At 48.0% G+C, this 24,399-nt stretch overlaps 1 long non-coding RNA gene across 1 annotated transcript in view; it reads right to left on the reverse strand.

Annotated features, from left to right (window-relative positions):
• LOC129209639 (uncharacterized) overlaps positions 1-24,399 on the reverse strand; it is a 74,363-nt gene that overhangs the window by 39,827 nt on the left and 10,137 nt on the right. The gene's annotated exons all lie outside the window — the stretch shown is intronic.

A 24,399-nucleotide genomic window follows, 5' to 3' on the forward strand; every position in this document is an offset into this window, starting at 1 on the left:
TCGTGGATTTATTGCTTTCCGGTGGCTCCTTCTCCCAAACCTTCTTTCCTGTGTTCACTTTATTTTACATTTTTTAACAGAAAAACTTGCCTCAGCTGCCTAAAATATAATTTTCAGCCACAATCTCTTTAATACTTTAAATGTGATTGCAGCAACGTTCTTTCAGTGCTGATACAAATAAATAAATCAACACCTTTTTACGGTTGGTGTAAGGACTGATTTTTCCCCTTGGCTGAGTTTTCTACACAGTCGTGTATTGACTTAATTCTCAGTGATCAAAGCACATATTGGCTTCCGGATACAGCACTGATATGTGTAAACTGAGATGTGCCTAACAAGTCAAAATATTGCTGGTCAAGATTTCAAAAAATGACTTGACTGCTTTGTGTGGTCAGCTTGCAACATTTTCAGCATGTCATTTCTCAGCACACCATTTCATTTTTTATTTTTTTAGAAATGCAGGCCCTCAAAATAACTATTCCTTTCAAAAAAATTTGGCTGCATTCTTTCTGCAAGCAGTGTTCCCACTAGATACGAGACATGAACAAGTGTTACCGCTAGCCTTATCACAAAACAGATGACAATCCCATGTACAGCGAAGCCGTAGGAACCAACAGGTCCTGCAGCATCCAGGCCACAACAACAGGGCCCAGCGCATCTGCACATTCATTGCAAACAACCTCGGTAGTGCTGTTGTGGCAATCACGCAGGCGAAACGATGCAAAAGCCAGCAAGATTTGCAGGGAGGAATAGCGGCTTTTAATAAGTCAAAGGATACTTGACTTCTCGTATAGTTGGAAAAAATATGCACAACTTCTACCTGAGAACTGAAACAGAAGCTGTAAATGTTATTTATTGTCATAATTTAGGGGAAAAATTGAAGTTCTAACGAAGACTTGAAGTCAGTCTCAGTCTGCCATGACTATAGGCAAAAGGACGCCCCATGTTACTTTATTGCATTTAAGTGCTTTAACAGCACTCAGCTGAGACATGCAATACCTAGTTAATATTCAAACACCAGGTATTTTGCTGCCTGAAGTTTTACCAGTGAACTGAGAAACCAAGGCTTAATCTACCAGCAAGCCCAAGGCAAAAAAGAGCACTTTGCTGTCTTTATCCCCAGGTTAGGACGGAACAGATCCTAGGTGTTTGGCCATGCTACAGCTAATGCTCAGCTGCGACGCATCAGCCACACTAAATGATATTACCCATGCCTGAGCTTACCAATACCAGCTTAACTTCACTCTGAGGATTTGTTCCTGGATTATACCCACCTAACTAATTAAGATTATGGTCTGCCAAGAGAACTTGGATGAGCATAGTGAGGGGAAGATAACTCCTCAGACAATGTGGCCCCACTTCTAATCTCTTGGCCAAGATCTCCAATTTCCTTTCACGTCTGGTGGAAATACATACAAAATACAATGCAATACAGGCTGAAAGAGTTGGGCTTCTTCAGCCTGGAGAAGAGAAGGCTGCGGGGAGACCTTAGAGCCCCTTCCAGTCCCTGCAGGGGCTCCAGGAAAGCTGGAGAGGGGCTGGTGCCAAGGGCAGGGAGTGACAGGCCAAGGGGCATGGCCTGAAGCTGCAGGAGGGGAGATGGAGATGGGATGTGAGGCAGAAATCCTTCCCTGTGAGGGTGCTGAGGCCCTGGCACAGGGTGCCCAGAGAAGCTGTGGCTGCCCCTGGCTCCCTGGCAGGGTTCAAGGCCAGGTTGGATGGGGCTTTGGGCAACCTGGGCTAGTGGAGGGTGTCCCTGCCCATGGCAGGGGGGTGGCTCTGGGTGTGCTGTGAGGTCCCTGCCCACCCAAACCCGTCTGGGGTTCTGGGATTCTATGATCTGTCATGTCATGTTAAGTAGCATCTTCCTTTTCAAACTTAGTTTATATTTCTTTGCAAGTCCCCAAAAAGTGAGATTCCTGGCAGCTATTGTCACTGTATTGCAGCACAGAGAAACCCCCCCGGCCCGTGCCCGCCTGAGCACTCATTAATAAGCCTTTGATGAGGAGAGTCAGCAACATCTGTGCTGTGCCCGCCCTGGGCGCTGAGCCACTGCGCCGGCTCCAGCGGGTCCTGCTGGCCAGGGCTCTGCAGCCGCCACCAAACCGCGCTCAGAGCGGCACGTGGCCGCGGCGGGGGGAGAGGTGGCCAAGCACAGGAGCTGCCTGGCACTCTTCTAATTACACAATGAGCTTACATTTGGGTCAGATAGGCTGACAGATGAAAACTGAGGCTTTTCACAAGAATGACTGCTCGGAGACATAAAGGGAGAGAGAATTGCTGCTTTGCCTCCTGCGGAAGAGGAGGGAGCCCGACGGCGCGGGCATCGCCTGGGACGGGGGGATCCGGCTGCGGGCCCTGCGCTCTCTGGTTGAAGGTGGGTCTCTGCAGCCGGGTGACTCGTTGAACGAGAAGGCTACAGAGTCAGTGTCTCTTTAGTGCCAGTTAGCAATTCATTTTTTATAGACGATGGGAGTTGTGTAACTGTGAACATGTAATCAGAGTCTTGGTCTGGAATAAAGTTTAGAATCAGGATATAAAATTGTTTCAAAATAAAGAACTGAGCCTAAGTTTTTTTCATCCCCAAAGACACTCTAGCAGAAAGTCTGCTCCAGTTTTCCTCCCTCCTCCTTCCCCTTTGCAAGGTGTCTCACTACTCCAGGGCTAAACAGAAATTGAGCTCACAATCCCAAGCAATGTAGAAGTTCTGGCTCTAGTCTCAATTTTATCCTTTTAAGCCCTGGCTTTAATTTGCCAGCCTGGCATTCCACAGGAGATGGAATGGATTGCTGTGTTGGCGTCCGCAGGCACCGTGTTCGTAACACTTGTGTCCCAAGGACCACGGGAGCAGGATGACTGCTCAAAAACCCACTCCAGAGATCCAGGGGAAAAGCTGTGGCCAAAGACTACAGGCAGAACCAAGGGCAACGTGAGCTCTTGCATCCAATTAAATCAAAATCCTTCCCCAGCAGCTTGTCACCTGGGCAAAACAAGGCACTCGTCCAGTGTTTGACCTCGCCCCTCCTTAAGCACCAGCGTAGTCATATGAAGGGGGCACGTCAGTGTTTTGCTGGAGCAGCCTTTCCCAGCCTGATCTCGCTGTGGCTCCAGGCACGTGGTCAGGCAATATGCAGGTGAAAGAGCTCCCTCAGCCAGGGCTTGGGAACCGCGACAGAAAATAGCATTCAGCTTGTCAGCAGCGCGGGGGAAGCTAGACGGCATAAAGTGAAAAGTTAATCAGTTGTGCTCGATAAGATGCCAAGAGAAAAGTTCATCCTGGCACGCGTGCTGGACTTGCAGTGAAGCAGGGAACACTTGCAGGAGGGCTGAAGTGTGCATCTTTGAGATGACAAGCCTGTCACTCCTTCCAGCCTTAGAGATGTGTCTGCTGGGAATATAGCCAGGGATGCCATTAATGGATTAGAGTTAAACATGTTAATAATGGACACCCTGGGGAACCACCCCCTACCAAAAAAAGAAAGAAAAAAATAATAAAAGAAACCTCTGTAACCACTGTAATGGGCCAAAGTACACCAAAAAGCAGCATGAAAGCAATTTCCACATACGTGCTGTCACTGCACTTCCTCTGCGTTTTGCAACAGAGCATTTAAAAGGTCAAATAAAAAGACTTTGTTTGCAATGTAAAAGTCGATGGCTTGAAAACATGTTACACGGTAATCTGCCGTCGCGGAGTGGTGCCTCTTTCGAGCCGCCTTGCCACGCTGATTGCAATGCAATTTACACAGCTGGGCAGGCCCACGGGTGGCCAAAGCGTGGCAGGCAGGCAGCTGCCTGTTAGAGAGTGAAGGATTAAGCAAAAGAGAGGACATTTCCCAGGGAACGAGATTTCATCGGCTATCAACACCGGTGACCACCTAAAGCAGGTGGCGTAAGTACGGGGAGGGGCATAAATACAGGTTTCGCTGTAGTGCAGCGCACCCACAGCAGCCATCTATCCGTGGCAAACAGTGACCTGACAACTGTCACCGCATAAAGACATCCAGAAGGCCCCCTGTCATCCCAGAACTTTAAAAATCCCCCCGGCTGGTGAAAAGTGGAGCATCTTTAAAGGGGTCTCTGCTGGCACATGCTGAATGCACCCTGCAGAGAGAGAAGCGCACAGTCGGGTTTTACCGCTGCTAAACCAGCACCCCAGCAGCATCGTGGGGAACATCTGGATTAGAGAGCAATCCACTTAGGGTCATTTGAATTTCTCTGCCTTATTTCTCTATGTGCCTAGCAAGGCAGCTGTTAGGCTAGCTACCACGGCGCTTACGGATACCAAGGAAATAACTGTCCCCACTTAGTTCAGGCTTGCGGCGTGCCTGTAACTAGGTAGAACAAGGACAGGTTGAAGAGAGAAGCTAAACCAGCTGGCTGAGTGTACGTGCAAGCCGTCAGTGGCAGATTGCCACTCTCTGGCCTCACAGTTGTAGTTAAACACGACAGCAAAATTCAGACTAGATAAATACACCAGTTGCTTAGTCACCATCAACAAAGATTCCTCAGGTTCCTCAGACAGCAATATCAGACAATATCTTAGCATAGTTCACAAACTTATGACAAAGATTTAATATTGTATGTGTACCAATGCCTCTGGTAAAATAAAATAAAGGCTAACAAGCCACCTGCTTCATGACACAAACTTCCATAAACGTCATAAAATTTTATGCGATCATAAAATAGTGCAATGGAAAAAAACTTCCATTATTTCACTGCAAGTGGCAAAAGCTTTCATGGTACTTGCCAGGACTTGTTCAGAGAAATGCAAAAATAAGCACACAAAAACATATCGAGAAGGACAAGGCAGTAAAATTCCCCAGAAAGCAGGCTGATAATTGAGGCTTACCAGCGTGTCTTTGCATGATGGTGCTCTCACATCACAGGTTTTGATTGCAAGATTTCTGGGACGCGAACTGTGTCATCCTCCCTCCTAATAATGATTTGTGGGTTTTTACCACCAGATTTACCCTAGCCTGAGCAAGAGTCATGAACCACACCTGTGAGGAGGAAGAGAACGACAGCAGTGCATTTCTTTTGCAGACAGACAAACTGAAGCCAAGCTGGGGCACAGTGAGGAGGGAAACCCCGTCCATGGTCCGCTTCGTCCCAGCAATAATTTTGACACAATCACAATCCAGATTACTCGCCTTCTTTTCTATCCATTGCTGTGCACATGGTCAGGTCCTGAAAAAACCAACAAGAGAATACTCTGCAAGAGACCAAAATATTAGTGCTTTGTCCCCATGTTCTGCGTTGTTTGGAAATTTTCTGTTTGAACTTTTCTGCTCACAACGTCATTTATATGAAAAATGGGAAATATGCAAAGTTTGAAAAAATTAAGCTGCAGAAAAATAAAAATTAAACAAAAGAATTTGATAACGTCACAGCACCCTGTTTTGAATATATGCATTCAAGAGAGCGCACTAATCTTTCATTTCAATTTTTTTTTTAACTTTATTTACATCTGTCTCAACTACTTCATTCACATTCTTTGAGAGAAAAAAGAAAAAAAGGTTTGCATCTCAGAATTCTTTGCAGAGCAGAAAATAGAGATGGAAATGGTTTTTCCCTGAAGGAGCGCTCATCCCCCTGCTGCGCTCCAGCAGCACCGGCTGCCCTGGCACCTTCGCTGGTCCCCGGCCAGCACAGCTGCACCAGCGCGTGCGACTGCGGGCACCACACAGCTCACTTTGCCGTGTCGGTGGTCTGCCGAACCTGAGACAACTCAGACAAATATTTCCAGTAACATTCTTCAGTGAACTTCCCTTTCATCCGCACCACAACACCAAAAGTTTGACCCGCTCTGGGGTAGGACTGGCTCTGTTTTGAAAACCTCTCTGCATGGCAGAAGGAGAAAAGCCGTCCTGCGGGCTGGTCGCTCGGGTGTCTGCGATGGGTAACTGCTGCCCAGCGGTGGTGGAAGCTGGTGGAAGCTCCTTAGTGGTCTGCAAACATGAAGGACAGCCCCAGACAGGACAGGTTAATAGGGGTGATGCAGGCAAAAATGTTAGGGGACGCAGAATAAAAGCACCAGCCACGGAGGTTTGCTGTTTCCCCTGTTAACGCAAGTTGTATGTGCCCTATGCGTAAGTTACTGGTAGTTGAGAAGAGTGTATACATACCAGATGTCTGAAAGGCTGTGTGTGATACATCCTTTGAGGCACGCTTGCTAATTAATATGAGGTTTCACTGTGTTGCGTTTGCTATCGTAAACTTCTTGACTAGAGGTGCTTCCAGAAACAAACAAACGGAAAACCCCCAGTTTGTCGGTCATAACGTTTTACCTAACGTCCTGTTCGGGCTCTGCTGCCATTCACTCCCTGAGGTTCACCAGAAATAGTCGCCCGAGTGAATTACCGCAGGAGGCCCAAGGGAACATTCTGCCCGACCCAGCAGGTAAGTGGGTGGCATCACACGTTTCAAAATCGGTTTGCGTACTTCAGAATTTGGGGCCACATGCAGCAAATATCTGGCAACTTTCCACAGAGCCGAGGAGGGAAACAGAGAAGCAGCAAGTTCACTGTCCACAAATACCTGTGACGTGTTTGGGATTTTACGTAACATTTAAATCCCAGCTCCCAGGATTCAGCATCCTGTATCAGCAATAATGACTAAAACTGTTGAAAGTCATTAAAGAACTTACTAATCAGTCTTTTAGTTGAGGCTATCTGCTTCCCAGTACACACAGACAAATTAAGCAGGTTAAAACAGTTCCGAACAATCATTTGCTGAAGCAAGTCAAAATTAATGATAAATAAAACTGAGTTCCCTTTGTGGTTGATTTTTCTCCCATTGGTACCTATGAACATGCTATCCTTACTCATCAATCCAAAACAACTTTGAAGCACATTCCCAGCCTCTCACAACCTCTTCCCAACAGCCTTTACGAAAGGTGAACGTTAACTGACGCACTCTGTTCCCCACCCGCGCACGTTCGCTTGCCCACTTGCAGACAGCGACGCGGCCCCACGCGCGGCAGCGCAGCGTGCCGAGCCGTGCCAGCACTGCCGCCAGCCTGCTCCTGCCTGGGCACGGTCTGCAGAGCAGCACGCCGGCGCCCATCCGCCCGGGTCGGAGCCGAAGAGAAACATCGGGGTGTGGAGCCTTAAAACCGCAGGGCGCAGGGAGCTGCATCTCGGTGTCACCGCCGGTCTCCACGTGATCCTTCCCTCTGCGCCCCGCGGTGCAAACGGCATGCGACGCGCTGCAGATGGCCCGGCAGTCACCCGTGCCGCTCCCTGCTCAGGCAGGACCTAGCAACACAGGTGCTGGGTTTTGCACTTGCCAGCTAGCTGGTAGCAGCCAATACATTTTTTTAAAGGAAGCAGTAAAATCCCAATACTAGACCCACTGAGAAAGTGCTAGCAACCATCCACACTGCCTGCTCAAATGCTAATTGGTACATTGGAGAAATAGATGTAGTACACCATCTGGGCAGATCTCCAGAGTCATTTTCGAGAAAGGTATGTTCAGCACCGCATGTACCGGGCAAGGCTCTTCCTCCGCCTCAGCGCTACCAGCACCGTTCAATACAGCACTCAGCATGCTCTGCGTATTGGCTGGTGCCCGAGTAGATAACCATGATCTTCCTTCCCCCAGAGGCAGCTATCTCCAGACGTCAGTAAATTAGAGAGTCTCCTTGACACTGATAGACAAGTTGTCATGGAGCTATTTTTCTCTTTAACAGAGCTGCAGAGCTCTGCCTGCGTATCTGGCTCATGATAAATGGCCCGAGGTATTCATTTGCTCGCCCGCTTATTACATTGTCCACTAATATCTTTGCTCCAAGTACTCGCGCTGCTATTGCCGTATGGTGCTCCCCAGGGGCAGCAGCTATTTTGGCAGTAAGAAATTCAAAAGGGCGCTGAGATCAAAGACCTTCTACAACAGCTTCTCGGTCTAGCAGACAGCGACACAAATGACGTTCCCCAGCCCAGGAGGAACTCCCCCAGCCCTCTCCGAGCACCAGGCACCCGACAGCTCTCGCCGCCCGCCGCTGCAGCCTGCCCTCTTCCCCGGCTCTGAAGGCGGCGAGCGGAGCCGGCCCGGGCAGCTGGCCCAGGCTGAGCAGCGCTGGGATAAACAACCCACTCGGGAACCCACCGCCGTCATCCGTCATGGCAATATTTGTAGGTCTGACTTCTGAGGGGCTTGGGGTATAAACACCTGCTCATAACCACTCAGACTTTGAAACTACCTAGATGCCCGGCTTACATTGAAGTTGATGAAAAAAATGATATTAATAAGAATTAAGCCTACTTCCAGAAAAAGGTAAGCTTTGAGAAAATCCTAGTGGGCACCTAGCTGCATCTTTAGGAGCCCATCACCTTTTAAATAGCGTCTCTCAGTGACAAGAAATGTCTGCCTTTGTTTAACGCACCCGTACAAAAGCTCAGATAAAATTCCACAGAAGATGGCCAGCGAAAAGCTGCATTCAAAATTGAGTTGCATTAGTGAACAGAAGCAAATGAACTTGGAAGGTCACTGACATCCCTTGGCTGCCAGCCTGCAGTCTGGTGTGGAGCAGCGGATGCGAGTAGCCCCGGCGCTGCGCGCAGGGTGCCCACACGTGCTGGCCAGAGCCTCGCTCTGCCGAATGAGATGTGCTTATTGCACACGCAGGCCGATAAATTGGGAATCGTGTGGTTGGTTATTGCTGAAACAAGGTCATTTGAATCTCCCATCTACTACAGAATTTTGGCATTTACATTTTAATAACAGTTTTCGCCTCCTTTTCATGTTTTACATGTGCAGATGGATTTGACACATGCTACCGAATGCTTTTTTGTGAATGTAGGTTTTTTGGGGGGTTTTTCCTTTTCAAACAAGAAAGCTGTTCTACGAAATCTAATGCATGAGTTGTCTGTCCTCCAACTTCATCAGTGCCAAGTTTCTAAGCAAGAGCCATCAGGAAGCTTTCAACCATATACATTCAAGACAGAGCTTTTACATATGAAATGAAACAAAAATCCCGCCGATGCCCCAGGACCGGCAGGGAGGGGATTGTTCGCAGGCACGGCTGGCAGCGCTGGCATCGGCAGTACCTTGCTGATTAGCCGGGATGTGAGGAAGAGCAGGAGCCTGAAGTTTGAACTGCAGCTGTGCAGCAGGAGCAGGGCAAGGCTGGGGGGAGCAATCCTGGGGAGAGCACGCTCAGAGCTTCCTTTAATTGTATATCCTTGAGTAAGTCAGCAGCAGAGCTGCTAGTTATCCTGGCTAGGCACAGACCCAGCCCAGCGGTCCTTCTCAGACAACGGATTTCACATCAGAGACCTCCCAACGAAAGCAACCTGCTCCTAGCACCTTGGCATCTGAACCCAGAAATTACTGCTTTCAATTACGGTCTTACCTCAACAAACATGGCAATTCACAGAGGACGAGAGGATTTTCAGAACCAGCCTCAGCCTCTCACACACCAAACTCAGCAGTCCACATTAGAAAAATCCTCGGCAACCTTGCATAAATGCGCCTTCGGGCTGGCACTCCAATTGCACTGAGCTGAGCTCGTGCTTTTTGATCCTGGGAGAACAGAGAGGAAAGTGCATGGGAAATACGGGGGGTTTACAGATACAACACTGCTCTGGAGAGCTTACTCAGAATCCATTATTAATGTCCAGATGATGGTTTGGACAGTTAACAGCATTGAGCCAGGGATGCAGGCACCTGGCTTTCTGCAGAGAAAAGTAGACCAAGCCCTGGGGGTCTGCTGCAGAAGTGCTCTGAGCACCCAAAGTCCAAGGCTGAAAATACGTAAGGAACGGTGTTTTGGAGGCATTGCATGACCCCACTTCACAAACAGGATTCAAGCACGTAAAGAAGGAAATACATTTTTCTTTTCTTTTGATCTACTGCTAGCAGACTACTAGGCTGAATTCCTGCTGCTGTGTCATATCCTCGGTCTCCTCTTCCCACACCTTTCATGTGCAAGCAGGTGTATTAGCTCACCTCAAACACATCTCAGAGACATCCCAGTCTTTTCTGCACAGCCGAGACACAAAATTTCCTAAAGTAAGAAGCTGCTAGGGCGTATAAAACAGGTCAAAATAGCAAGACAAAAATACTTAAGTGGCAGAAATTCCTTAGTTAGAGTTACTGCTGGGTCTTAATAGATCCTCCATGTCTCGAGAGTTTTGTATTGTCATATTTTATAGAATATTGGATGAAAGGTGTATCAGGAGAAATGGTGAGAAAAATGGGAATAACATCGGAAAAAATGAAAATAAGTTATTGGAAAACTTAGGAAAATACAGATTTAAAAAATAAGTTTGGTTTAATTTCTCCTGTTCTCCAGACTTACAGGTACCGAACAGTCTCTCGCAATCAGCCAGGGAATGTGCACCTTTGGAGGGCTGTGCAGAGCTGGCAATTCTCATAACAGGCCACTGCTAAACCAGTATTTTTAAAGTTTTCTACTCTTAACTGTCTATATCACCACCCGCTATAACAGGGGCACTGCACAACTGTTTTTCAGAAGGCCGCTGCTTCGTAGCCCTCTGGCTGGAGACAGTCCATACCGCACACTGGCAGCTTTGGATGTGCTAAACACTCCTGTACTAGCAAGGCCTGGGCAAAAACCTTACTCCTTCTTCTGACTCTGCTCCATCTGGTACCACATGCGGTTACGAGCACCTGATCAGACCGAGTATCCGATATGAGCTCACAAAGAGCAGGAAAAAATTTGCACAAATATTTGATTGCTAGGCTTCCCAGAAAAGATGAAAAAATGTTTGGAAAAAACTTAGCTCCACATTTATCCAAAACTCATTTCTTCCAGCCTTCACAGTAAAAAATGCCCAAGAGGGAAATAGTCTGATTCAGCTCCAGCACACCACCAAAGTCGTCCTGCCTACCGCAGAGTGGTAAACGGGGTTTTTGACTCCTTGTCGCCATCCCGTTGGAATGAACTGGGCAGCCATGATGTATCTGCATCCGCTACTTTCAATGGTTAAAAAAAGTTAATTGGAACTTCTGAAACAATGAGACATCCAATTTTTCAAATATGATTCATCCTGTGTCTGAACTAGTCTCCCGAGGGTCATTTTCATAGTAAATTAATCTTTCTAATGTCAGATGTAAATTATCAGCAGTGACACCGTGACCACAGTGTCAGCAGCAGCGATGGCCTTGCTGCAGATAGGCGTGGTAGCGACACTGATGATATTGAGTCTGACAATATAAAAAATTAGCTTAAAATTAAAATAACTCCGATAACATCAAACGCAACAGAGGCTTATTCGGACCCTGACCATGTCTGCCTCTAGCCGCAAGCATCGTCTGGAAATGATGGGAATAACACCACTCGCCTTCTCTGTACAGTCCCCCAGAGGTGCTGTGACAAGCGCCCAGACAAAAGCCACGTACTCCGGCCGCTCCTCGCCCGTGGAGAGACGGGAGCTGCGGTGACTGGTGCTAGCACCTCTCAGGGAGGGAGCAGGCGTATGGGTAACCGACCAGCTGATGCATCGCTGTCGGACATGCGTCGATCACCTGGCCTTCTAGTCACTCCGCCACGGAGGAGATGGGCCTTAACACTGCAACGATTAAACAGTATGTTCTTGTAGCTTGAATTGAAGCACTGAGAGTTACAGAACAGGAGTGGAAGCCCCCGAGCAACGTGCACTTGTGAAATTCTAAGAGGTCACAATATGTGTTGGGAGTTAGGTAAATAAAATATAGCAAATAACGATTCTAACTTTTCAACAGCCTTCGCCTTGCAGATTGACGCTTTCTTGTGGGGTTTTAAGCCGTGCACTGAATACATCCTGGAAGTAATTTTGTCTGCTGCCTGTTTGCAAGCAAGTCAGATAATATTTCATATCTTTCTTGGCAAGATGAACTTCAGAATTGTGTTCTAGCAAGTATACTCTGGGATCTACACCCTCATTTCATGTGCCATCAAAACTCTACAACATTTGACCAAAATTTTCTTTTTTGGCAAGCACTCTTGCCAGGAAATTCATTAGCCAGAATTTGCAAAGTGTGAAGAAAAAAAATCAATATTAGCACAGGCAGAGCAAATTCATTGGCTGATTAATGCAGGTATTGCTTGCATTTTCTTTTACGGTCTCAGTTATCATTGGCAATATACAGGATGCGGCAACTGTTTAACCACATAACCTTTAGCGTCACTTACAAGCGAGGCTTAAATCATGGCCGGGCTCCAAATTTCATTAAGCCTGGAGAGGCATTTTGCTGAAGAATCCAATAGTAACACTCATTTAAAAAATATGACAGTTAAAAATAAGACGTGTGACTTTTTTCCTTATGCATTTCCCATCTGACTGGCAGGCCGAGTTTCCCCTTCCGCCCCGGTTCCCGCCAGGTGCCGAGAGGGGCTGCCTGCGGCTCTGAGGCAACGCGCCCCGGCACTCTCTGCAGCAGCTGGAGTGGTGGGACCCCCCAGGGCAGCTCAGCGTGCCCCGAGCTCCCGTTTCACCTGCTCAGAGTCACCGTCCTGCCACCATGGGCACGGAGTCTGCAGCCCTGCTTTCGGCACCACGTCCCAGGGAGGGGACGCTGCTCTGCTCCAGCCTGTAGGCACAGCGTTATGAACCCGGCAAGGCAACGAGCAGACAAGGGGGGTGGGGGGTTGGACGCAGCAGGGTCCGACTGTAGCCAAAAAGAAAGGCCTGTAACGAAGGCCTGCTTATATTATACGTAATAAGAAAACGTAGCCAAGAAGAAAGGCCTGTAATGAAGGCCTACTTGTATTATAGGTGATAAGAAACTCTTCATTATTACTTTAGGTAGAAGGCTAACGATTCTTAGAATGAGCCCCTGCCGCACATGATGATAAAAAGGAGGAGCCAGAAGCCACTTCAAGGTCCTTGTGTACAGACTTTTCAGAAAGGGAGGACATTAATTGCCTCCAGCAACATCCTTATCTTGCTGCGGCGTATAGCAAACAATTACCAACACCGAAATATTGAGAAACTAGGGGAAAGGTAATTTGGGCCAGGGTCCCACCAACGCATGAGCCCCCTACCCAAATTATCCCACCTACTCAGGAGATAGAGGCGGAGAAAGGAACTGAGCATGCGTTCTAGTTTGCATGCTAGGCGAAGAAATATGAACCAATTACTGTAATGGGGAGCGTACCACTTTGTAATCTTTGTGACATTTGTGTATAAATATGACAAGAGAACCAGCGTTAGGGGTGCCTGATTAGAGGAACTATCCTCCTGACACCCAGCGCTGCAATAAAGGAAATGCCTGCTTCTTAATGCTAAATTGGTGTTAAGGAGTTTTCTTTATTCCCGAATTTCGGTGACACGGCCAGTTCCCCTGCGCTGGGCGTTTGATAACAGGCACCCGCTGGCGAGGTCGGCAATACCACGTTGGAGCTGCCCTCCTCCAGCAGCCACCAGTCTGAAAAGGCAACGCCATGAGGAGAGGGGAACGGAGCACCACAATCACACATGCAGAAATATTTCCGATAGCCATATTAAGTGGTGGAAACTTTCTCCTAGCAGCAAATGCCTTGCAGACAAAACAAGAGCAAACTCAACACCTCCCTGCACCAACATGCTCATCCTCAAGTAGGTGCTCGGCAAAAGCTAATCTAAATTAACAAGAGCTGTGAATCTAGAGCAGGCTACTTAAACCTCATTGAATCTTTGTGCGGACACTCTTATTCCGAAGTAAAATTCCCCTGGTTGCCTTAAACTAATTCTCTTACAAATTATATTGAACTGGCAGCTTTTAGCCTACTTTTGATTTGCGGACACCCCAAAATGTCGGAGGGAGACGCTGCAGACCAGGAGCAGTGCACGGCTGCAGACAACAGGCTTCTCTTGGATTCGGTTTTCAAGCAAACCCCAGGGCTCCCTGAAACAGAGACTGAAAAGTGGCTGACTCAGCCAAAGAAAAGCCACATTAGTTCTGCCTAGGAAAGTTTATGCATTAAGTAATCTACGTTAACTCTTAATTTGGACCATTTTCTCTCAGTTCCCCACCCAGACGGATGATTAGTACTACAAGGTTGGCTGGCTTTCGGTAGGAAACTGATAGACCTATAAAGTATTTTGTAAACTTCAGAAAAGCTTTGCAATTTACATTTTGTTATTTTAAAAAACCCTCCCAGACGTGCAGTTTAGCACTGCATTCATAAATCCTACACACAATTAAGAGGCACATTTAAATTCTGTAGATTAAAAGTCAATGCACGAAGTGTAGCACTGATAAGTCATGCGACCTCCGCAGCACTGAGCACCATTCTGGTAGGAAAAACCATACACCATCTACCCTGCTACAATTGTCCCCGTTGTACCAACGATTCAAAAACCGGTTTAAATCCTCGAAGCTGAGTGGGTCACAGCGGGCTGCGGGCAACTGCAGAGAGGCCAGGCGAGAGGCCAGCCCTGCCCCAGGGCGCTGGCACTGGCGAGGCGCCGGGCCCGGGCGCTGATGGAAGGACGGTGCTGTGCACAGCCTGAGAGAGAGTGAACCGCCTGCCATGAAGGCGCTGGTTGTTACGGCACAGCTGTTTCGGTAGGCAGCGACTGGAGCTGTGCCGTGTGCCCGGCAGCGTTACCGGCACAGCTCCTTCCCCTCGGCCGCCCCAGCTGCCGGAGTGGGCCTGGCTGTGGCACTGCCGCAGGCCGGGGGACGAGCCGAGGGCGCTGGGCAGGGCCCTGCCGGGTCCCAGCCTGCTCCTGGTCCCAGCCTGCTCCTGGCCGGAGGGACAGAGGGAGGGCGCGGGTTTCTCCACAGCCCCAGGGCGCTGCAGAGCACTGGGCTGGGGGCGGCCATCACCACCAGAGGCTGGCAGCCGCGGGGCCAGGCCACCAGAGCTGCCACAGCTGCCACCACTCCGGCCGGAGCCGCCTGCAGCCTGCGGGCCTTCCCGTAACGGCTTCATGGTCAAGGGGTGACTCGCCCACAGAAACACACCACCAAACGGCACGGCCAGCCCTCCTTCCAGCCGGAGACCTCCAAGGGCTTTGCCGGCCTTCCTCCGGGGGTGGCTGAACACCCGATGCCGCGTCGGAAGCGTTCACCGCTCCTGGGACATGCTCAGCCAACGGAGCCCAAGAGCCAGCCCTGCCATTCAGCAACCACCATCATTCGATAATTGCAAAACAAACTATGCAACGAAATAAACGAGGCTGGTAATTTGTTATCGTTTTACTGCTTCATAAGTGTGCTGAAGATTGTAAATTGGGTGCTGTATTAAAAATGACAGAAACACATTGGGTGCTGCACTAAGTTGTTTGTGCATTTCAGCATCTGCAGACAGTAACGGGGAGGATGGAAACGGCAGCGCAGAGATGCCGAGAGGTAGCTACACTGCTAGATAACACACAGAAACTTGAATCAGATGGGGAAACGACTACGTGGCCCCAGTGCATTTTGGAGCAGGGTCCTGATGGTGGCGGCACGGCAGGAGGACGAGGCAGGGCAGACAACAGCGGGCAGACAACAGCGGGCAGACAACAGCGGGCAGCCTGAGGAAGCCGCGTGCCCGCAGGGATGGATCCCGAGCTCCACTGCTGCTCCTGGGGGAGCAACTCTGAGCCACCCTCGAAAGGGCGCACGGCCTCCCTCATGCACCGTGGTACCCTGGACTGAGGGGCACAAGGAGCACTGAACAGGCGGCTGTAGTCAGCCGTCATCCGCGCGAGCTGACGGGGGCCAGGGAGCACATCGCCCAGCGCCTGCAAAGCGGCAGCAGGAGCACAGCCAAAGGGAGCGTAGGAACAAAAACTTGGCACGCTGGGAGGACGCTGGGCCTGAAGAGAGCGATGCAAGCCGTAACGATCAAATGAGTCTGGAAAGTAATAACAGAGGAGCTGTCTGTCTGAAACAAAAAGATCAGTGGCTCCAGACACTTTTTGTTTATTAAGGTTTGTTCTTCCTACAGGGCTTCGCTTCGCAGTGATCTTGCATTATAAGGCAGGATTACCCTCACTTCCTCAATTCTGCCAAGTACAAAGCACTGTTTATGAATTATTGAACTCTTCATTTGCTGTGCACACTCTGGGTAATGGCAAGCCTGTGCCTTAAGAGGACAACCTGCCGATTATTCAATTTTCATGTGCTTTATTAACATGGCACATCAAGTATACACACATCAACAGCACACTGAAAAAAACCTGTTTGCTTTAGACTCAAATATTATGCAAAGCAAAGAAATTATTACAAAAAGGGCTTCCCCCCCATTCTTTACCAGGTTCAATTACTGTGCCACTTAACCTGACTATTTTAATGTTCATCTCCTTCTTACTCCACATGAAAGCTTTATTACCAGCACTATAATCATTTAAAAATAAGCTAAAGCCTTAGAGCGCTGAAGAGTTTTGGGTTTAGAGCTTAAGTAGAGGTGCATAGCAAGAATTACTGAATTGGAAGAAAGTTGGCATGTACTGTGCCTGCTGTTGGATACATCTCCAATACCATTGCAGGGGACAAATTAAACAACCCCCAGTTTTAATTAAAGGCAAAATTATGGATATAGTTCTTCCGATGCCAGCAGGAAACAGAGAGGCTCAACTGTTACCTGCGTCCCTTCGCACTGGGCAGGCAACTTGGTAAGATGCTATATTTTTTTGGTTTGTATTTGTCTCTATCAATCATGGGCAGCAGAAAACATGGCCAAATCTAATTTCTTTCCAGATATCAAACAGAAATTTTCAAGCACTCGTTGCACTGTTCCCTCAGCAAGAAGCCAGACTGCACTGATGGCAACTACTGCAGCTACGCTGCAGCACCAGCGTGTGGCTGCCGGCAGCACCAAGTGACAGGCTTTGCTGCCTGCACTCCACGAGCTGCTTCTGGGGTCCGTACAGACTGGTCACCAGGCTATGCTTTCACTATCAGATATAGTCTGATAACTGAACAAGTCAGATAGCAGCACCTCTTTGATAACGCTATTTTGGAACGGCCACTACAGCTCGGTTCTCCGTAAAACAACTGCATGCCAGAACTTCATGAAACTCATTAAAGTAGCATCAAAATTTCAATATGACTTCCTGACTTTTTGGCTGCTCTTCAATTCTCTCCTAGACCTGATTCTTCCAAACATTTAAACAGGCGTTTAATGAAGTGCATTCAAGGAAAACAATCAGGAGGGCACTGAAGGACACGACTAATTGTCGACATGTAGAAACGCTGTCGACATACACGGGACTGCTCGTGTACGTGACGTTAATTGTGCGTGTAGGAATCCTGCTGGATCAGAGTCGACACACTGTGAATCCCAGCTGTACGAATTAGGTCTGTGCCTAAGGATGCTTCTGAAGAAGGATGTGCTTCGGGAGCTGCCTACGTCTAACGAGGTACTGCAGGCTTTGTGGAAATGAGGCCTACATAAAATGGAAGAAAACTTTTTTTAAATTTGAAAGGGAAATGTATTTAATGAGATACATAAAGATGCCATCAGGAGTTAGTAAAACTATTCATATAAAATAAAATTATTCAGTATACTTATTCAATCATACTCTTTGTCATTTATCTGTCTTTACATACGTAGAAGAGAAAGATCTACTTCTATTTGTTAGATGCTTAGCTCTTTGAAAGAGTAACATAATAAGTGAATTGATAAGTAATGAAAGCATTAACTGTCATATAAAGATTATGACTCTGGTGCTCGGTAGTGCAATTAAATTTAATGTTTGTTTCTCTGTCTCTGTGAATAACGATAAGATTTCCCTTGTGAATATCTAAGCAGCTGACTGATAACGTTAGGACAACTGCTCTGGGTAGCCAATGCAATTCATTACTAACCATGTCATTAAAACTAAGTTTTGCAATTACCTTAAGTGACCTTAGGTGCTAAGCAAGGAGGTAATATTTAGGTGTGATTACCTACACAATAAACATGCATAAAACTATCCCCAAACTAGGTCACCCATTAAAAAAAAAGAAGAAAAGAAAGAAAAATACAAGCTCGTTTGAATAATAGTGAGATGTAAAGATGCATTCATTTGTTTGTGCAAACGGTATGATTACATTCAGAGATATGAATGTATAGTTCTCATTTCTGGATAAAACAGCCAGGAAGGCATGAATAACAACTGAAGATCAATCAAAATCAGAAATGCTTTCTGAAAAAAGGGTAATTGAGAAACAGAAAACTTGACACTTCCAACAAATGGTTCTTGAGGGAGAGACATTATTTCTGAAATATGTTGACTGTTATCTAATTAAAGAGAGGCAAACATTCTGGTGGCTAGACTCCCAGAACCCTAACATCACGGTTGTTCTTCAGGAGTGCTTATTAGCAACAACAGCGGTATTGTTTTAGAGTCATGTGCATGCTCTTACAGAAGAGCTCAATATTATTCAATAAAACTCACCCTTTCGGAGACAATGAGCATCTCACAGGAGAGCAGAATTTGAAGACTTCAGGACTGCATAACTGGCCAAATCATTTAATGCGGATCGTTTGTCTCGCTCACATTGGAATTTCTGCGGAATACATTACTCACTGTTTTCTCCTGTTACTTGACCAACCTCAGTGATGCCTCAGATGTCTGGATGAAACGATCGGTCTTCAGTAATGACAGTAATGATCACCCTATCCTCTGCTCATACAAACTAAGATTCGCCATCTCACACAATAATGCCGTGACAACCCTGGCTGCAGCTGGTGCTAACGAGAAATTAGTGATGCCCTAGCAAGAGGAAGAAGCTGAACAGATTTAAGTCAGGTCAGCTATAATTGCACTGGGCTAATCACCAGGATCCCCCTCCCAGCAAAGCTGGGGTTTCTGTCCTGCTTCCCACACGCCCATTCCCCTGCCCCACGCCGGCAGACACCGGGTCCCGGCGTGCTGGGTGGCTCTGGAAGCCAGGCAGCCATCGTGCTATTCCTCTCCGGTCTTCGGAGTCCAAGCTGCTTGTTTTCCTTTCCGCTCATTTTCACAATTACGTGCATCCCGTTCATGCCTTATGCCTTACGGCAGCAAACCGCCCTGTCGTTCAAAACACAGTGCAGCACTGCAATACCTATCAAATTCATTGAACGCTTCCTCGATCACCTGAATTCTTGGTGATCTGAACTTATTTAATGTCCCCGGGAGATTCAGTTAGTCAAGGTGGTACGATACATGATATACGGGATGTGACTGATGTTAAATTGACTATGAGATAATTAGATGCTAATGTCACCTTTGTGTCAGGATGACAGGAATGTCACTATCTAACACATCTGTGTAATTTCTGAGTGACTACGGTGTCACCTTGCAGCTTGTTTAAGGCACTCTGATGGTGGCAGTGATGACATGATTGCAATATTGCCCCATGCCTAGGGTGTGCCGTTTGGGTGTAGGCAGACGCTGCGATCGCTGCAGCGGCACAACACTGTTTCACTCACAGTCGTCAAAAAGCCTACAACCAAAGCAAAGTTAAGAACAAAAACGAAGCGCAACAACTCTCTTTACTCTCAGCTTAGCTCGCAGCTGACCTCCTCCCACACGTGTGCTCACACACTTGGAAACACTCTGTTTTCTCCGTTCTCTGAGGCTTAGATCCGGTAATCCTGAGCTAATGACCACAGTCCATGCGATATGCAGAAGCTAGGTGAAGAGTAGGCAGATTTTGGTGGCTTTTCTCTTCTTTTCTCTCTCGTCAGCCCTGGAGGAGCACGCTGACAGACGCCAGCTAGGAGATGGGAACGCAGCCCTCGGGGGGATCTTGGATGCCGCCCCGCGTCCCTCCCCCAGAGCACTCGGGGCTGCACTCGGGCTCCGCGGCTCCATGCCGGCTCCAGCTCTGCAGACCTGGCCGCTCGCTGACGCCGGTGTGCCGCAACACGCGAGTCTCCAGCAGAGGAGTCGGGGTAAGAATTAGGAAACAAATCCTCTGAATGTATTACTTTGGAAGAATGAGTTAACAGAAGTTGTGGAAATCCTTATATTTGGGGAATTTGAGGGAGGATATTTTTGATCAAGAAATTGAAGGATTTGGGGGCGGGTGGAGAAAGAAGCTGCTGGAGGACCACCAACACAACGAGTGGTACACGTCGAATGCTTTGATGGGTTCACATAAACAGAGCTGCATCTCACAGCACGGCACTCGGCACTCCTGTCCCTCCCGCTGCCCACCCGCCTCCTCCTGCCCGGCCAGCCCTGCTCCCAGCCTTGCAGGAGCGGCGCCTGCGGGAACACCTTGGGATGGATGCATTTTAATCCCCAGACAGGTGAGGACATAAAGCCTGGCCTTGAACACATTACTTAATGCGTAACTGAAGAACGAGGGTGCAATCTGGGGTATTTTCCTACAATGCCTATTAAAAAGCCAGACAAGCACAGAAGGACCATGCCATACCCATAAAAAAAAAAGAAGGTCACGATGCTTTAAATGGAAATATCAAGAAAGAAGAAAGAAACTGCCCTACTTGAGGCAGCCAGGTCTAGGTAACTCTGCCTCCAAGGCTTGTTTTCCGAGCTGTCCCCCAGGCCAGACACCCGGACGTTTCCCAGGGTGGCAGTTCCTCACGCCGCAGCCCTCCTCTCGGGGAATGCCGTCCACCCGCGCCTGCAGGTCTCTCCTCTCCAGGAACACCTTCCATCCGCGCCCACAGGTCTCTCCTCTCCAGGAACACCGTCCATCCACACCCGCAGGTCTCTCCTCTCGGGGAACACCGTCCATCCACACCCGCAGGTCTCTCCTCTCCAGGAACACCGTCCATCCACACCCGCAGGTCTCTCCTCTCCAGGAACACCGTCCATCCACACCCGCAGGTCTCTCCTCTCGGGGAACACCGTCCACCTGCGCCCGCAGGTCTCTCCTCTCCAGGAACACCATCCACCCATGCCTGCAGGTCTCTCCTCTCCAGGAACACCATCCACCCACGCCCACAGGTCTCTCCTCTCGGGGAACGCTGTCCATCCGCGCCCGCAGGTCTCTCCTCTCGGGGAACACCATCCACCCATGCCCGCAGGTCTCTCCTCTCCGGGAACACCATCCACCCATGCCCGCAGGTCTCTCCTCTCAGGGAACACCATCCACCCATGCCCGCAGGTCTCTCCATTGGCTGCGGCCACGCCACAGGAGCTCAAACACCGGCCCCAGCCCAGAGGGAAACAGGGAAAGCCCAGAGCACAAAACAAACTGGGTGTGACACAAGAAATTCCACACCGTCGGCAAGAACCTCACGTGGGTAATGACATCTCTGACTCCTCAGCGTCGGGGAAGTGTTCATGACAAAAGAAATGGCTCTGTGTTTAAACGCAGTAATAAAAGCCTTCCAATGTCCTCTGCAGCGTCAGGACCGAGCACTGGCTTCCGTTCCAGGCAATATAATGTGAGGGTAAAAGAGTTCAGCACCCACCACGCGTACATCTCTTCTGCTTTTATGAGATCTGATATGTAAAAACTGTTCTCTTCTGTACCACAAAACAGAATTTATTTTAATCTCAGTTGGATCTTATCAGACATGCTGTACCTATCAGCTCTTTGACACAAAAATCAAAGAAAACACTCAAAATAAAAGGAGACGGACATAAAATGAAAAAAGAAGAGGATATCTATAAAAATATTATGAGCTTTAAATGCACAAATATATTTCGGAACCCCCATTTTTTTTAGAAAAGTTGTTGCAGCCAGATGTACAACTCAGAACAAAGACGACCAGGAGTACCCCCGTTGCACACAATAAAACCATTCCTGCCGATCCTGGCCTTGAATTTAATTGACAAGTCGATATTGGCCTTTGCATTTTAATTACACTCTGAAAACTTTCTTAGGGAGCATTTAGAAGTGAGGACAATCCATGTCCTAATAAATAGATTTGCCTGTGATTTGTGAGATCCAGGCACGTACATCTGAAGCTTAAGTGCCTTGTGCCGGGAACTCTACGGAAACCCCAACATTGAAAGTTAAGCGTACGAGGCACCAAATCATTGTGTGCTAACTAGCAAGAAAATGAACTCTTTGTCCTTGCGGCTGTGCCACGCAGGCAGCCGGGTCACGGCTGGGCTTCACGGAGGCGGCCAGGGCACCCGGTGCCGTGATGCCCGTGGCAGGGCAGGTCCCCCCGAGCGGGGCCGGCTGAGCTGGGTGGCCACCGGCCACCCCCCCCGGAGAGGTCCTGGGAGACCGAACCAGCCAGATCATCCACATCTGCCGGCTTCTGTTTAAACCCCCACCACTCCGAGGGACGTGTCCTCTGCCAGTAAACGGTATTTGTATGTGCAAGTGACCAGTTAGGTGCATAATTGCCCCTTTATATTCATTCTCAGTTGGAGCTTTTGAGTGCTGGGCATGTTCAGAGGCTTGACGCTAAAACATGCAGAGCGGTGCACTAACGCATCAAAAAGGGTAACTTAAAAGTCATTGCCATGGCTACGTGACAACTTATTTTGCAGTATAATATGTTTTATGAAATATGTATGATCCTATTTAATATATACCATTTGTTTTTTAGCATTTCATTTCTGATAATAGCCTTTTAATGATAATCATGGTCTTTTAATGATTGTAATAATTAGACTTTTATAAATCAACATGTTTTATGTTAAATATGCTGGAATCCTTTAAAAATATTTATTTTCCCCTGCACTTTAGAAGCTGCTTTGCTCTCTTGCAGTGTCTGGAATCTGTTTAGAGCCGCATTCAAAAGTTTTCCTGAGCCTCATTTCCTTCCCTGGCTGTGAAGGGCTCCTCACACCTATTTCTTCTTTCCTTAAGGATGTGATAAAGAGGGCAGAATCAAGCATCCACTGTTTGCATCTAAAACACCATCGATCACATTCTTCATCTTTTTATTAACCAGAAACCATTACAGGACTAAATCTTGGCAATGAACTTGTAAACAAAGGGCTCAGAACAACAACAACAAAACACTCAAGAAATACTGTATGCAGTCAGCTAAAGACATTGCCTGGTCTCAGGTGTCAATACAACCAGCAATATTTCTTTATAGACTTCACTTTCTTTCTTTTAGAGCTAATATGAGAGAGCTAAGCAGCTTATAACTTTCCCATTCTTTGAAAAACCAACATCCTTTCAGGCTTTCTTGTTAAAAAATATTGACAGCTTTCAGACGGGTTTCAGTAAGATTTCCAGAAGGGAAATCTCATAATTCATTTGATCTTGCCGTGCCCCATATTACACAGGAAGGTTTAATTATACATCTAACAGCTACTCGCCCATTTTGACATAGTTTCATTAGACTTTTATTAAAGACAGGGCTAGGAAAAGAGAGAATTATTTGTAATTCTTTCTACTTTTTTCTTTTTTTAAAGGGAAAAGTAGCAGCCGTGAAGGTGTTTCCATATGTCTTCCCAGTGGCCACAGGTACAGACCAGACAGATCTCCTCTGCTGGTCATGCAAGAGCATCAATTTATTTTTTTTTAAATAAATAGGAGATTCACCAAAAAGTTTGAAATTGGCTTGACTGAAGCTATGCATGGATTTGGGTCCCATTGAGGGTCTGATTTTATCAGATGATAAACACTCGCGTTTGGCTGAGCTGAGGTCATTTCCCACCCACCCAGCTTCCTACCTGCTTTTGAAAGCAGGCGCTTGATTATCTTAAAGATTTCCATCCTTCTTTCAAGGTTGCTTTGGCTTAGCCAAGAGCTTCAAAAGACCTTGGGAAAAGACCTAGATGAACAGAGCATATCACTGTTTAAAGCTCATTTTCTCAGCAACCCGTTTACAGCGATGAATACAAAGGGTCATTCTCTAAACCCCAGGCGTTTAAAGAAGTGCCTGCACACGCCACGAAGGCTGCGGAGCTGCAACTCGGGCTGCACCAGCAGGTCTCGCATCAACAGGTCCAACATCTGCCCGGGTTTGTGGGAAAAGTCCAGGACCTTCTGGTGTGGGCTTCAGCTGTGACTGGGGCGCGCTGGAAACCGGTTAAAAGAGGAAAAGATAAGCCCCGTTCTCCCCTTAGCTGGCTGCGTGAGCACCTAATGCCCCCACAGTGAATAACTAGGAGGAAGGATCCTACCACGGCGTGTGCTGCAGACAGGGAGCAGCCGACACGCCGAGCCCGTGGCGACGTGCAGACCGCGCGGTAGAGCCAAGGCCCCGCAGCGGCATCCCGTGGAGAGGCACAGAAAACCTACGCTACCTCCCGCTCTCGAGCTGTTGCTGCTGATGCTGAGGCAGCAGAGGTGGGGGTAGCATTGCTCCACAGCAGTTTTGGTGGCAATTAATGGGCAGTGCTTCAGTTTCCAAGAAGTCGCTTAACGTTTTCTGTAGTCAGAAACAAAGGGACTCTGAAGGGAGAAAAATGGATTTTCAGGGTCCTAGCAAGAACCCCAGGACAGGTGAATGCCATCAAACAACAGCCCGGCCCGTGGCTTTTGTGCCTCTCTCTGCTCAAGTCTTCATTCTGCAGCCGCCTCAAAGCAGCCATTTGACGACTTACCAGCATCAGCTTCTCCTCTCTGCCGCTGCCACCCATTTTCAGCTGTCTTCCCCTGCTCCCACCCGTAACG

The sequence above is a fragment of the Grus americana genome, chromosome 8 (assembly GCF_028858705.1).
Source record: "Grus americana isolate bGruAme1 chromosome 8, bGruAme1.mat, whole genome shotgun sequence".
In the NCBI taxonomy this organism is placed as follows: Eukaryota; Metazoa; Chordata; class Aves; order Gruiformes; family Gruidae; genus Grus; species Grus americana.